We start from the raw sequence: 14,651 nt of genomic DNA on the forward strand, positions 1-14,651 counted from the left end.
CCTTGCAGTTGTGCTAGGTGAAAGAGACCTAGCAAATTATTTATGAAAAGAAAACATCAATCTAAAATGTTGAAATTACATAGAGCATAAAATATTCCAATAGAAAAAGCACATGTTAAAAGTCTAGATTTGCTTTTGATGTACTGCAAAATCTTCTGAGTCTTTAAGAACCTTTTTCTAATATAGATAGAACATTCAGATATATTTGCAGAGAGAGATTAACATTTTATTCACATGACAAAGCATAAGAGTTGGAATAGTGTTTAAATATTATTGCTAGCACAGTACTTTTCAAAACTGCAGGAATAAATACATTCAGTAACACAAATGTAAATTAGTCCAAAATAACTTTAAAAAATCAAAATTTTAGACATAGAGAAGATGGGCTCAGTGTGTCTCAAAGTATTTTACTGGTAAAGAATTGGCAGGGATAGCCTCACTCTCTAGGGCACCCAGTACAGGGAATAAGAGAAATTCTAATTTTAATACACTTTACAATGCTTTGAGGATTTTAAGTTATATATTATTAATGTACCTCTCATGAAAGCAGCCAGGGTGTGAGGAGTGGAGGATGACTGGGTAAAGAAATATGCATAATGAGAATATTGGGTTGAAATATATGCCAAAACTTCAAATGTTAATGACTTTGTAAATCATGATTCTTGACGAATTAAAAATTTTAATAAATAATTTGTTTAAAGTTTAAATACTACAAAGAAATTAAGGGAACCAATAAATCCTATTTCCTATTAAATAAGTGGAGAATAATTCACTGAGATATATAATTGTTATATTGTAATTTCATTTCTATTCCTTTAGACAGAAAGTTGATACAGAAGTTCATTCAAAGAATAATAACCTATATGAATATTTAGATCTTTTACACAGTTGTCTACAGAATATACCACACTATTCTGTTGGCTGTTTAACTTAATATTTCTTCCCTTTGCTACCAAAATAATTCCACATAATTGAATTATTTGTTTGCACATATTATGCATCAAAATAATTTCTGGTTAATATTCCAAATCTGAATATAAAAGGTTTGATTTCTTCAGAAAATGTATGAAGGTATTTTGAACTAACTAGAAAACATGTGACAAATTTCTGAAGGATGCTTGATATGTTATGTATTCTACTTAATGCAGTATAAAAACACTATTTTGCTTTACTTTTAAGATTCTAATACTGAAAAATGAGGCCTATTTCAGATTATAAACATTAAATATACCATGACTGTAGGCATCTAATAAGAAAATTTTAGTTGAAAATTGAAAATTATTTTCTTTCCTGCCTGATTTATTTGAAACAAATAAAGAAACTAGAAGCTCATTACCTAGAATATTCATGCTGAGAATTCAAATTTTACTTTAAGGTCTTCTTTCTTTTTAACTTTTAATCAAATAATTTTGAGCTAAATTTTGAAATATAAAATTTGCTTTTAAAAAGCTAATACTCAAGGCTTAGTTGGTAGGGAATTTACTTGCACACAGTCAACCTGGTTTCAAGCCCAAGCATCTCATAGGGTTTCCTGAATCTTTTACTAGTGAGTCCTCAGTGCATATTTGAGAATTACTCTGATCAATGCCAGGTAGGGCCCAATTTTATTTTTAGTTTTTCAATTTTCTCATCAGAATAGAGTTTGTATATGTTTTGTTGGAATGGTCATCACTTAACAGTATGTACTATAAGTATGTGTGTGTATATTTTATATATTGTAAAGCCCCACTTACTGCTAAATTAGTTTAACTAATGACATGTGTTGATACAATCATGTTTAACTTTTAGTGCTAAATCTACATGCTGTGAATGCCTTTATCTAGATTGAAGACAGGTGTTTTCTTTGTACTAGAATTGTTTTGACAGAAATCCATGGATACTAGGTAAATCTATCAATGCCTTCAGTAGGTATTTTTTAACATAATTTGTTTAAGTAGTAAGAAGAGGACTATATATTTCACAAAAAAATGTAAAATGTATAGTTGAATTAAAAGCAATCCTTAAGTATAGTTATATGAATTGAATGGAAGGTATAGATATGTACACATCATTCTAATCTTTGTAGCAAACCAAACTAAGTTGAGCTAGGTAGCTTTTTTCTTTTATTAATTGAGCAATATATTTTTATTGAATGCAACCCACTTTGAAAGATGTGAGTGAACAGAGAGGATTGTGTGTTTAAGAGAGAACACAGGCTTCTCCAAAATGAAAAGGAGAGCAAAAAACAAAAACAAAAAGCAAGTAGACATATGTTCAAGAGAAAACATGGACTTTAAGAGCAATCAGTCAGGTAACTTTTAATGAAAACTATCTTTATGATTTCTCATAGGCTATGAAAAGAAATTGACAAGGCAACACATAAACTATAATCCAGAATTCAAATACACTTGCTGATGAAATGCCAGCATGTTTCTTCCTCCAATAATAAGTAGCATTTAGAAAGTGTCATCTTATTATTTTAACAATATATTAATTATAAAACAGTATCTAATATTTCAGAGTTCTTATACTTTAACACCATTCATTTTAATAATCTAGTTTAGTTATAATATGTTTTAAGCAATATCTTTATTACCACTTCACATTTATATGTAATTAGATCAACAGTCTATTGTTGCTAATAGATTTAAGTTATGTATATATTAAAAGCATATTTGTAATAAAAGCATATTTGTATGATGGAACAATATAATCAAAGGAAATATTTAGTTTAAGGACAGAGTATATACCTAAAGATACTTTATTCCATTAGGAAAAAACTATGATTTTAGTCTTTTTCTAAATTTATCATGCAGCTTTCTCTAACTTTATGTATTATATAATTCACACTCTTTCTCTTTCTTGTTTTAACAAATTTCTTCCTTAATTTCCCATTGACTCTTTTATCTCTTTCTAGCTTCAATATGAGATGATGAGGATGAGAGAGAGAGTGAGAGAGAGAGAGAGAGAATAAGGATTAGAGAGAGAATGGTAATCCCAAATAGTAGGGAGAACAGTTTAAAGCAAAACACTGATGACATTTGTGGACTATGGAAACATAAAGAAGTTCACTGTAAGTAGAGAAAGATAAAAATGTTTACATCATAGATAGTTTCATAGACATGTGTATGAAAATTACTACAGGAGCATAAACTTAAATTACTTGAAAATGTTTCCTCTACCGAACAGAGTCAAGAATTTGAGTTACTCAGAAATACTAGTTTTAGATACCTCAAGCCCTTCTCCTTTCAGAAATTTTGACATTTAAAATATGCTTTCCTTTAAGTCTTAAACCTTATCAAGCAATACTTCGATTGACATGACATTGCTATATGACACCACTGGTTGCTCCTTAGTGAATATGATTTCATCATATTTTTCTGTAAGAATTACAAAGACGTTTTCCTTTTCAAATATGATAAAATCTATTAAGAACCAACATATCCATTAGCTTAGCTCTATCAAATCAATAAAACTAAGAAAATAAACATTATGGGGTTGCAGTATAAGTGAATGCATATGAACTAAACTGAAACATACAAGTCAATTTTAAATTATTTTAATATCTTTATTCATAAATCTACAAAGTAAATCAGGGTTAACAGGTAATATAATAATTTCTCTTTTATTCTGTTTAAGAATAAACAACACCAACAAGTATTTAAAAAAGTCAAGACAGGTTTTTCATTTTCTGGTATTTAACTAGATCCCATATTCAAATAAACACCTGTCTAATACAGATGTATTCTCTGTTCCACAAGAAAAACTGACAAGAGCCTGTGCAGAGAGCTACACCTCATTATCCTCTTAAGTTTATACTCCCATATCTTCCATTTCAGCACTTCACTGCAAAAGTTTGCGATAATGTAGCAGCACTTTTTTTTTAAACTTGCAACATTTACCTATTTCTTTTCTAAATGGGTCCCACCCTTTTCACTTTTTATAGCAAGCTATGATAATTACAGCTTTTTTTTTTAACAACTTTGAAAGATTTGTTAAGTGTATGTGACAGTAATAAAGTGTTAGTTTCTATTTTAACTTACAAAACTTTATATAGTACTTCTGCCGACATTGTGAGACAACAAAACTATTTTACTTTTCGGAAAAAAAAATAAAAGCAATAATCCTTTCTAGTAGGTCTTTTTAAATATCCCATTCCCTCAGTGGCACTAAACTGACCTCAAATTATAAATACCTTAGGAAAGAATCGGGGGATTTATATGTTCAAGATTTTATGACACACAAAATTAACTTTAGGTGTTCATTTCAGTCATACGAGTAAATGCCTTTTCCCTTATCAACGCATATACAGGAACTGGGGACTTGTTCTGGTGGAGTCAAAGTTTAAAGACAGAAGATTCAATCGAAAGAACATATCAGCAGTAGCCAGCTCTGCTATAACATTCTGCTAGCACACAAGGCTGAAAACCTTTATTCTGTTCATTTGCTCGGGTCTAACTTCAAATATTTTCATAAGAAAGCTTGAGAACTGATTGTTCCAGATCAAAGAGATCAGCATTTCATGTTAGAGCTATGGCACTTCCATTTTATCAGTACAGTGTTCAACTGTTCCACATCAACTTCAAGGTAAGTTAAGGAAAGTTCAGAAGCTATAGAGTTAAGCGGCAATGAAATGCTCAAAAGATTATTATCACTCAGATGAAGTCACATTTTCTAAGGGAACTCCTATTAACCTCATTACTGGGGAAAGAAATGGTTCGTGTGTATACCTTTAATGATTATAAGCTAGTTGCCAACTGTAGATTCAGAAAGCTACAATTCATCCCTCTATTCTTTACAATAATGAAGCAATAATTTTCAGTCCATTCACGTTATGCCTATTTGTTAACACTTGGATCTAGCTACCTTTCCTGTTCTATTTTTTTAAAGTAGACTTTATATAAAGCTATACAACATTGTGTGATGATTTTTAAAATCTCACATTTTACTTTTAGCAGTTAACCATTCCAGTGCCAAAGACCCAAAATCCATCTCTTGCTTTTTCTGCCCCCCCCCCACCCTTTTTTCTTTAAAACCTTTGCAACTGTTGCCTAAGAAATCCAAACTAACCCTGACATTACTGTGTTTCCAGATCGCAAAGTTTCAAAATCCAGCTTGGCTAACCATCATTCCCAAGGTCTCATCTCCTAAACCCTCTCCTCTAAACCATCCCCTTTTTAAACTTCTCTCATTCACCACCTTAGTGAAATATCTATCAAGAGCGAAATGCCAATGTGGGTTAGCGTCTCAAGTGCCACGAGCCTCCTCAGAGACCTTCCGATTAAAATTAAATAAAAATTGAAAATAAAAAGCCAAGCAGGTGCCTGCCCCGAGCAGCGCCCTGCAAGACCTTCTTAGTTAGCATCTGGGATGCTCACCGCGCTCCCTCCCAATGCAAACTACAGAAACGAAAGGGGCTCTTGAAAGTGGGCGCTTTAGTCTCCGTATACACCCAGAGTTTCCTAGGTAAGGAACTTCCCTTAGGATCCAAGTTGAGAGAGAGAGAGTCTATTCTAAGGTGAAGACAAAACAGAATCCGCACTCTCCCAGCTCAGAGCGTCCGCGGGGGAAGCTGGACCTGCCAAAAATCAAAGCCAATTCCCTAAATCCCAACCTCTGCAGCGCTTGGGGATGCTAGGACCAAAACGCGCAGTCAAGTGCAAAGGCTCTCTAGGAGGGGGGACAGAACCCTGCAACTGGTCAAAGGCCAAGAGGTACAAGACAGCGAGAGATCGGAGTGGAAAAAGCGAACAGGACACAGACAGTGGGTCCAGAACAAGCCCCCCTTTCGCCCCTCTGATTCCCCTTGAACCCCCGCACACACCGACCCACCAGTGCCAGCAGGGAGCGGGGCCGCCAAGGACTTAAGTTTCAACTCTCACTTATCCGCCAGCAGCGCCCAGCAGCAGGGCAGCAGAGCCTGGACTTGGGGGAGACCGGGGGTCCCCAACTTACCTCGCTCGGCTCTCACGGTCAGCAGCAGCACCTTGGCGCTGGGCAATAATCCCGAGAGAGTGAGGAAGACCAGTAGCAACTCGGACATGATGCTCGCCCGCCGAGGAAGCCTGAGCTGGAGACGTTTCGGCTGCTGCACCCTCCTCGGCCCGGCGGCGGTAGCAGCGGGAGCTCGAAGCCCGGAATGAAGCCGCGTCATTTACAAATGTCACCCAATTTCTTCTTCTTCTGCTGGATGATGCCCAGTCCAGTCCGTCTTCCCCTGCCTGGAGCAGGATTTGGAAGGTGTTTGGGGATGCGCGCGGGTTGCACACACATACAGAGTGAGTGAGGGAGAGAGAGAGAGAAAGAGAGATAGGAGGAGGAGAAAAAGGAGGAGGGAGGGAGAAAGAGAGAAAGAGAGAGAAAGAGATCTTGTGCGTCTGTGTGTGTCGCCTGTGTGGGTCTGTCTGTGTGTGTGTGTGTGTCTATATGTGAGTGCGAGCGAGCCCGCCCGTGTGTCTTGACTTTTCAATGCAGGGTACGTCTGATCTTACATCACACAAGAGGGGCAGTGAGAGATGCCAGCGGAAGGAATTTACTGATTAATCACCGAATCCAACACACACACACACACACACACACACACACACACACACACACAGTCGTTGACATCAATTCCCTCTATTATTTAGGAAGAGGCATGGAGCCCCACAAGAAAGTAACCCCGCGAAACGGAGAACGCCACAAATCACAATTATGTGGGTCTCCTTGAAGGCAAAGTAACTCCAAGCTACTAGGATGCTAGAGGGAATCTGGGTCTTTAGGGAAAAGGGGAGGAGAAGGGGGACTTCTGCATTGGACTAAACCAGCCAGACGCCTAGGAAGCTCTGCGTTTACTCTAGCCAACTAGGAACCGGCAGCTCCAGCAATGGGATGCTTTTCTAGGCTAAGCAGATTTGGTTCCCTTCGCTCCCTGAAACCTTTCTTGGGAAGGAAGGGCATGCCAAGTAATTGGGCTGCTCTCAGGGAAATGGTGTCCTCCAGCTACAAGCACATACACACCAATGCAATGCGTTCTCAACTGCACCTTTCATTAGTAGGGGGAAAAGCACCTGGGGTCCAAAATGCAAAATTTAGTGACTCAGCAGAAACAAAACCCCAAATAACCCAAAAAGTCATTAAGTATTGCATAAGAAAGAGATGTAAATAGCAAAAAAAAGCTCCTAAGCAGGCAACCTTGGGGATAAAAAAAAAAAAAAAAAAAGAAATTGCCAATGTGTTTTGCAGTGGATGTCCCTTTTAAAAGGACTGTTTTAAACTTGTGTAGATGGTTTTAAAATTGGCTTTGTCTTTTTGACTTTCTCACTGAATAAAATAGAGGTGTAAAAACTTTACCAAACCATCAAAGGCAGCAAATAAGTCAGTGGAATTAAGAAAAAACAAAAGTTTTTTTGCATGTTACTTAAGTTTTTAAACAAGGTTATATAAAAATTTTAAATCATAATTTAAAATTTTATCCAGCCATTCAAAAATGAGTAAGACATAAAAGACATAGAAATCTTATCAGCTGGAGTTATATTTTGCCTGTGAAACAATTCTTAAAAACAAAATATTTTACATGTAAAACCCCCCAAGAGCTGATCATTAGAGGAAACTATAATAAAATAATGAAAATCATTAAGCTGATGTTTGGGAGATGAAGGAACAATATTTTTTAACACATCATTCAGCTTACTGGCTGAGATAGTAGAGATGAAAGCTAGCATTAGAGTGAACTGTTTATGAGAGAAAAATTATCCAGCAACATCTTTGGATGCTCTTTTAGAAGCCATTAACTGGGACTAGATCAAAGAACACAGAGGTGACTATGAGGGACTTTGCCAAGAAAATATGAAATTCACCTCTTCATTCTCCCTCTGTGGTTATAAAATATCTCTGTCTGCTTTGGGATACCTAAAATTTTAACTAACCTTTGTAAATTAAATAATGTTGTCTTATTTTAACATGTGTGTTTTTATTCTTCATATTTGTCAGCACATCAATGAATTATCAGTTTCTATCATTTATATTTAAATTATTTGCCTCATAATGAAATGTACAAACTTTAAAAAAATTTACAACTTTGAAATGATGAAAATAAGAAAAGGAGATTAACACAAATATTCAAAGTAATATATACTGATATATATTAGGACCACAAAATTCTGCTGCATTCAAGGATCACTGAGGTGGAAATTGGGACCATATGCAGTTCTGGGGATTAAACTTGATCATGTTAGTGCAAGACAGTTATCTATCCATTGTCATTATTTCTTTGGCTCTGAGTGAACTTCATATTCTTTCATAGGGTCAAAGTTAGTAGATATCTTCTTAACACCAGTTCATTTCATCATCTGTTAAGAAATACATATTCATTTAAATCTTGGCTTTAATGTAAAAAAAAAAAAAACTGAGGAGATAGCTCAAGTGGTAGCTTCCGTGCACACCTGAGGTCCTGGGTTTGATTTCCAACAAAGTGGTTTACCCTACTACCATTCAGAATGACCCCTTTTTAAAGAATTCAAAACAATCCCCCAAAACGTACTCACAATTCATGCAAAAATATTTGGATTATTTATCTTTCTATGCTATCACCAGAATATCACCTCATCACTTCCCAATATCATCATGTCTAAATTTTCTAGTTAAATGAAAACATCCAGTAACAGTACATCTTATCTTACCATGGTTATTCCTTCACTTTGGCAATATGCTACAGCACCAGATTCAACTGTCAACTTGTCAAAAGAAATTGCTAGGAAAGATCATTAAAGAAGTAAATACTCAGCTCATGATATTTTATAAACTATATTATCTCTCAATAATCTACATTCTAAATGCATATCATTTCTATTCACCAAGTTATTAAGTGAATTAGGCATGGTAAAAATCATATAGCCCACCAGTCCAACTTCCCTCCAGTGTCAACTTCCCTCCACTATGTATTCAGGTTGCCTAAAACTCAACTAGAAATAACATTATAGATCATAGGTCTTAATAAAAAATATTTATAAAGTATATATGCATTTTGGTTATAAAGAGAGTACACATTTCTTGGATGGGGTCATTCTGGTTTCACAATACTCTGAACCGTACTAGGAATGTTCCCAGAGTCAAGTCAGAAAAACCACAAGGAGTGATCCAAAATGTAAAACTAAAACAAACATATTCTTTTAAACCCTATATATAACTGTTAAAAACCACTGCCAAATGGAATAATGTATTGTCCTTTCTTCCATACTTTGTGTTCAGAATAACAAAGCAAAATAAAATTCTATTTAAAAATCAAGACCAATTCTAATATGTGAACGAGATGACTCAAAAAAATTGCTACATGTATACCTATATCTATCTAGCGTGTTTAAGGTTCATAACGAAGGTGACCCAAGCAATGTGATGATATACTTAATATTAACTCTTACAATTTGTGCCTTGATGCATAACATTGTTACAAAAGATCTAAATGAATTATAAAACTTGCCACAATAATTTGTTATAAAATGAATGCCTAAATATGACTATGATCAAATAAACTGTACAAAATCATTTAAATACATGACCAGATACATTTAGACTAAATACATAATAGACATTAAATATCATACTTAATATGAAATTTATATAATAATATATTAAATATTAATATAATACATACATATTTCCTATAAGATGAATATGGCTAGTGTCAAAACAAAATGATGATTTCTTCAAAATATGCTTGAAAACTACTAATTCATCAGAAAATATGTATTTAGGCTTGAGCAAGGTTGATAAAAACTATATTTGCATTTAAAAGTGAATCATTTATACCATTTTTGAATGGAAATTAATATAATTATAAATACAAATATAATTATCATTAAATATTTTTATTTTCATCTTATGCAATTTACTAAACAAGAAAATTAATATAGTGTATAATTACTGAAAAGGGAAAAGTAGAGTTACTGTTAAAATTGTTTGTTCCTGTGGCCTATTATGAATTTTTGTTTTCATCAATATTATTAACACTGACAAGTTAAATAAATTAATTCATCAAACTATAGGATGTTATGAAATCTCTCATTGAGATAAATTAAACAAAGTAGAACTAATCATTCTTACTTTCTGGTCTAAAACAACCTAAGAATATTAATTATTGCTCAGAGTTAATCTTAAATGCCAAGTAAGAGTCACATTTTGTATGCATGTGGTCAAACACAGGTTTTATTTCTGCTAATTTAATTATTTTCTTTGTGCTGCATTCGGTTTGTTTTCCCTCAAGGTACCAATACACTCTCTACTCACATGAAATTCATGTTAGAAGAAGAGTGGATATCTAAACAAACCGACAGTCACAATCTGTCTCATGGAAGTGATGTGTGTGAAGGAGAATTGGCCTGAAATTGAGATTGCTAGGGATATGTGTAGCTATCATTCCAAGGAATGATAGGATTCTAATGTTGTCTCTCCCACTAAAAAAAAAAAAAAAAAAAAAAAGTTAGATTTATTTTATTTTCCAAAATGCTGCAATTCAATACACAATTAAAGAACTTTTCTTCAAATGGTTATGACTATTAACAACAATTAACTAATGTGCTGATTCAACATAGGCAGGAGCATTTAATTGAAACCTAAATAAGACTTCATTATAACTGTAATTCCAACCATCTATGGGTAGAATTATAGAATGAATACTCAAAAATAAAATAGTAATTTAAATCACCCTTAAATTAAAACTATTTTTGAATAAATAAAATTATGCTCTTCATATGATCTGAATGTAATCTAAGATATAAAAATTCATTAAATTAATTCATGTTATTGTGGAAAGTACATTTGTCAAATATTGTAGGCAGAAATGGCAACTTATTAATACTTAATTATAATTGGAAATATAGTATGACTTTTCTTGATTATTTTTTAAACTAAGAAGTAATTAAGTAGTTAATGATTTAAAGTCTTTAAATATGTACTATTCGCTAATAATAATATAGAGTTAAGAGATAACTCAATTTTTTTTTAATATGCCTTCAGTGGCATAACTAGTAATAATGCAATCTGGGTTGAGGGCAGAGAAGCAGTGGAGAAATGTCAGGTAATTGAGAAATACCAAAACTTAGCAGATACTTAACATTTTTTGTTTGTATGTGTGAAAAGAGCCCTTGAAATAAACTCAGTTTCTGATTATAAGACTTGTTGCTTTTGGTGCTTTTTGACATTGACATAATTGTGGTCAAGATGACCTCCACTTTTACAGCTCCAGCTACAAAATGATTATGGTTTGTGCTAGGATTTGATGATCAGTAGTCTGATCAAAATGAATTTGTATGAAGAAACTTTTGAAGTGGTTTTTAACCTGTTTACAGCTACCTCTGTCCATTAGTTATATATCTGCTTTGTAATTTAGTGAAAATTCTTAGTTTATTCATGTAAGAGAAGACATCCAAATATTATCAGTTGCAATTTACCCCATTTTACAGCTGAAAATCTTTGGGAGAGGAAAGATGGGTATTTGGGGTTCATTCTATTTTCTATATGTTAGAAATAACCCTTAAATAAATTTGTGATTTCTATTTTTTTTCTGTATTTTGCATTCAGTTTCATTGCTATTTTTTTATATTTACATAGCTCTCAGAGTAGTGGTTGTAGGGAAAGTTTAGCTACATAATATATAACCAGTGCTATCTTTAAATGTAAATAATTAAAAAAACTTTGTCATTGCACTAGCAGAGTTTATAATCTTGATTAAATTTTATTTCTGGGCAGGAGGTATATAGCATGTAGGGTGTTTGCCTTGCTGACCTGAGTTCTTTCCCAGTATATGAGAAAGAACCGGTATATGGTCCACAGGGCCCTAAAGGGGCTCTGACTGCAGAAACAGGGGTAAGACCTAAGCACTGACAGATTGGCAAAAACAAAAACAAACACACAAAGAAACAATGAATGAAATTATAATATATTACATTTCTGTGCTAAAGAGCTGACTTTACAAGATCATGTAGGAATGATGCTATTGCAAATGACAAATATGACATTTCAAATCCACAGTATAGAAAACCCACTTAAAAATCAGAGCTATATCACTTTTGAAAATTAACTCCACAAATGAACCTGTAATAAGAAACCTGTTACTTTTAGAAATAAGAGTCAAAAATTATATTGCCAATTATGTTGAGATTTAATACTAACATTTAGTTAATTGCAAATCATGACTATTTTAATATAGAACTTGAAAGCAAATTCAGAAATGTTTACACCACACACCATTTAGAAATGTTATCCAGGTCCTGCATATTCTTTTTTTGCTATGAAGCCACATAGAATCAAAGAGTAAAAGAGAAACTTTGAAAGTTTGCTTTTATTCATTTAGAAATTTATTTTATTATGTTATCATACTTCATGTTGTTTTACTATAATAGTCTATATTTATTCAGGAAAATTTCCTACACTTTATCTTATTAAAATGATGTCCTTCATTGTATCCAAATTAAATTTTCTTAAGGATATTTGTTTTGTTTTGTCTTAGAACACACCTGTAGCACTCAGGCGTTAATCCTGGCTCTGCTCTCAGAAATCACTCTGGCAGACTCAGGGGACCATATGGGATGCCTCAGATCGAACCTGCATCTGTCCTGGGTTAGCCGAGTGCAAGGCATGCCCTACCGCTGTGCTACCACTTCAGCCCCTCTTAAGATACAGATATAGATATAGATATAGATATAGATATAGATATAGATATAGATATAGATATAGATATAGATATAGATATAGATATAGATATAGATATAGATATAGATATAGATATAGATAGATATAGATATAGATATGCTATGCACTCAGAAAGCACTCCTGTTTTGAGGAACCATATGGTATGCCAGGGCATCAAATCGCAGTCTGTCCTAGGCTAGAGCGGGCAAGGCAGATGCCTTACCACTTGTGCCACCTTTCTGGCCCCTCTTAAGAATATTTTTATATGATATTTATAATTTCACAATTTTTATCTCTCTAACAACATATACTTTTGCATAGGTTTTTGTTCACAAATAACTCAAAGGCAACTTGTCTTACAACTGATTAATGCTTCCTGATTTCTTCCCTTGAATTTGGTTAATCTTTCTTATATGGAATGTTTCCTGATCAATCTGTCATGAAACACAACCCTATATTTCACGTAAATTCAATTATATAAAAATTGACATAAAGCACAGGAAATTTAATATAAAAATGAAATTATATAGTAAATAATGGATTACTGTTCAAATATAAAAATTAATTTGTTTTGTAATATTTATAAAAATTTCAATTAATTTTTACTTTATAAAAGATGCCATGCTACTTTTTGTTGGGTTTTGTACAAGATAAAATATCTATTTTCTTATAAATGGCCCTCAGAAATTAATTTTAAAATTAAAACATTTTAAGGCTAATAAGAATAAAGAAAAAAGTTAGGCAAACGTTTTTTATATAAAACTGGCTTAATACTCATTAGAAATGACTTTTCATCGCTTCTCGGCCTTTTGGCTAAGATCAAGTGTAGAAATGACTTTTCAGAGACTGTAAACATGTTTATTTTGTCATATTGCTAATCATAGAATGAGCAGTAAATGGATGTGTATTGTCATAAGATCTTATGTTCAGTTTTTACATTTCTATAAAAATTTTATTAAAGGAGACTTATGAACTAACTTTCCTAAAAGGTTTTAAATTAAAAAAAATAATTTCTCTCAGGTGGAAAATCCTTTGCCCTCTAAAAGTATTTTTCTTTTATGAAAATTATACTTCTTATTCAAAATAAAAATTCAATTGCATAAAGGAGATATTTTAGTCCAGAACATAATGCCCTAATTTAATGTCAAACATCTTTGTGGGAGAAAAAATTTGACATTTGGAACTAGATATATTTATTAAGATTTATAAAGATGTATGATTTTATACATGTATATAGAAAAGTTAATTCTAGTTTAAAAAAAGCTATTAAATGTTTTTATTACTTTCTATTGTTGCATTATACACTGTTAAAAATAATTTACTGTAGGAATCAATCAAATTCTTCTGCAAAGTCTACTATGTTATACTATATGAATATACTATGTTATACTATATAAAAGTAGCAAAGAGTTAAGACAAAGCTTTGTATATATGTACATATATATCATAAAAGGTAGAGGAGGATAAATAATTATGATTGAGAATGTGTCTATATAACCTTTTTGGTGAGTTAACACATTATATCTAAGTAAGCATCACTTTCATCTTTTAATATTTTATACTGATTTTCCTTGACAAATAGAAGTAAAAATGTGTATATTATACTTTTCTTTGTATCAGAAACTTAGGAGATACATTAATATAGACATTTTCACAAAAGTACATCAAACCATTGTTAAAATAGGTCCAAAAAAGTATATATTCAGCAGTTTTAGTGACAAACTATTTTAAAGGGCAATTAATTACCAAGCCATAATTTGAGGAATATTTTCTATAATCAATCATATTACATGCAGTATGTTCCAAATAAAAGCAAAATTATAGCCTTAATTGTACTGTGGTAGTAATTTCCTGGCTGTTTTTGTCCCTCAGAAGCAGGTTATCTGCCTTAGTTATTACTTCATGATCTTCATGGAGATACTTCAGTCTCTCTCTCTTGCCCTAATAAATGAATTATTGGAAAATAGGACAACATATGTATGCACAGTCCATTCCAAAGAAAAATA

At 32.8% G+C, this 14,651-nt stretch overlaps 1 pseudogene; it reads left to right on the top strand.

Annotated features, from left to right (window-relative positions):
- Positions 1-13,438: 13,438 nt before the first annotated feature.
- Positions 13,439-13,585, top strand: LOC126010366 (uncharacterized; annotated as a pseudogene).
- The last annotated feature ends 1,066 nt before the right edge of the window (positions 13,586-14,651 follow it).

Source organism: Suncus etruscus, chromosome 5, assembly GCF_024139225.1.
Source record: "Suncus etruscus isolate mSunEtr1 chromosome 5, mSunEtr1.pri.cur, whole genome shotgun sequence".
Taxonomy (NCBI): domain Eukaryota; kingdom Metazoa; phylum Chordata; class Mammalia; order Eulipotyphla; family Soricidae; genus Suncus; species Suncus etruscus.